The following is a 2,381-nucleotide window of genomic DNA, read 5'->3' on the forward strand; positions in this document are numbered from 1 at the left end:
TGCCAAACCAGATGACTATCTTACATGTATGGGGGTATGCTGACTATCCCCCTAAAGATGATGTCAAGGAAAGAAGGATCAGGCATGTTGAATTTTGACAGCCGATCATTTTGTTCTCAAAGGAGATAAGTAGCTGGCAGAGGTGTCTGGCAGTGGCTTACTTCCGTCTCCCCACTGAAAACACATGCACACTTGGCTCAGCCAATGAAGCATGTTTACAGGGGGCTAGAACGAACAGATGTTTGTCAAAATATGGGCACTGTTAAAAGATTCAATCTTGTTCCGATTCAGAGTGAATCTACAAGGCTGCAAAACTCCACATTAGAAAACTGGTTGAGGGCACACCATTGATCTCTCCTACTAGGGACTATGGTAGAGTAGTCAAGAACTATTTTATGGGACAGCTTATTATTTTGATTTTTGCTATGGCGTCCCCTATCCGCTATACACATCTATGGTCATAACACACTCAATTTGAACTCCACTATAGCCGTCTGGTGCCTGCTGTTTTACACAGCACAGATCTGGAGGCAATGTCTGTGATCAGTGATAATGCAAATCATTGACATTTAATTTCTCAGATGCAGTGATCAATTGTGACCATAGCATCTGAGAGGTTTTTCCCTGGGAGCACTGCACTTCCAGGGCCTGAATGGCTCTCCTGCGCAGAGATCGAGAGAGACTATCATTTGCTGTGGCAGCCCCAGGCCTTCTAAATGTTCTGAGGTTTGCCACAGCTGTTTCTATGGAGCATAGGGAATCTCCCAGAGGCTGCAATGGTAATTCATCACATTTTATGGGACAACCGATCTGACGATTACATGGTAAAGTCCCCTAGGGGACTTAAAAAAGAAGTGAAAAGAAGTTTTTAAAAATATAATCATTCAAATCACTTCCCTTTCCCCATGTTGAAAATAACAAATAAATAACTAATAATAAAAAAATTACATCATTAGCACCGTCGCGTGCCAAAAAGCCTAAACTATTAAAATATAAATGTATACATCCTGCCAAAAAAAATTAAAAGGGCCGATTCACCCTTAAAAAATTAAAAAGTCATACAAACTCCAAAATGATATTAATAAAAAGTAGAGCTCTCCCCTTGAAAAATTAGCCTTAGGGTGGGTTCACACTAGCATTATGGCTTTTCGTTATAACAGGGTTATAACGGAACATAACAGAATCCATAGGATGGAATGCAAAACGGAAGCCTTTAAATTGCTATTGCTCCGTCCTAATAGAAGTCTATGGGAAAACATAACGGATCCATCTGGGTCCCGTTATGCAAGGCAGAAAACAAAGTCCTGTAGACAGGATTTTGTTTTCAGTCTTGCATAACGGGAACCAGACGGATCCGTTTTGATTCCCAGAGACTTCTATTAGGACGGAAAGCAAACGGAATGCCTTTTAAAGGCGTCCATTTTGCATTCCGTCATAATGCAAGTCTATGGGCAGCAAAACGGATCCGTCCTACGGATTCTGTTATGTTCCATTATAACGGAAAGCCATAACAAACTCCATAACGCTAGTGTGAACCCAAACTTACACAGCTCCGTAGTCATAACTATAAAAAAGTTATGGGGATCAGAATATGGTGATGCAAAGAGATTTTTTTCCAAAGATTTTATTTCTTTTTTAACCCTTTCCCGACTGCTCACTGTGTCTATACGTCCTATCTGCACATGCCCTGTGCAGATAGCACATATATACACGTTCAGGCAGCGATTTAATCCCAGCGCTGATGAGCGCTGGGATTAAAGCTCCTGCAATCTAGCAGGAGCAGGTCGGGTCCCGGCTGACAGACACAGCAGGTACCCTGAGGAGAAGACAGGAGCGGTTTATTACCGCTTCTGCCCTCTGCTGTGCAAGCAGGAGAGCGCTGAATGAGCTCCTGGTGGAGGGAGCAGGAAGCTTGCCGAAGCCAACACCACTCTGGAACTCTACTTATCTCACCCAATAAAGCTTTTTGGATTTTCATACATACGAAAGTTAGTTTCATTTTTTTGGTGATTATCTCACCCAGTTGAGGAACCTGGGTGAGATATACCTCTCTTCCGGGATCCTTATTTACTTTAGTGTTCACATCTATGCCGCTCATAGACTTTGGTAGTTAAACAAATAAAAAAACTCTGGTTACTAAACCACCACGTGCACAAAATCACAAAAAGTTGCCTGGACATTCAGGCCTTTTTTGGGCCCAGTCATGAAAGGGAAAGGGTATGAGAACACAAGAAAAGACTATATAAATGGGATATCACTGAAATTGTACTGACCCAAAGAATGAAGGGAACAGGTCAGTTTTATTGCATAGGGAACACTGTAAAAACAAAACCCATAAACTGCAATATTAAATGGTGCCACTAGAAAGAGCAACTCGCAAA

Source organism: Bufo bufo, chromosome 6, assembly GCF_905171765.1.
Source record: "Bufo bufo chromosome 6, aBufBuf1.1, whole genome shotgun sequence".
Lineage (NCBI taxonomy): Eukaryota > Metazoa > Chordata > Amphibia > Anura > Bufonidae > Bufo > Bufo bufo.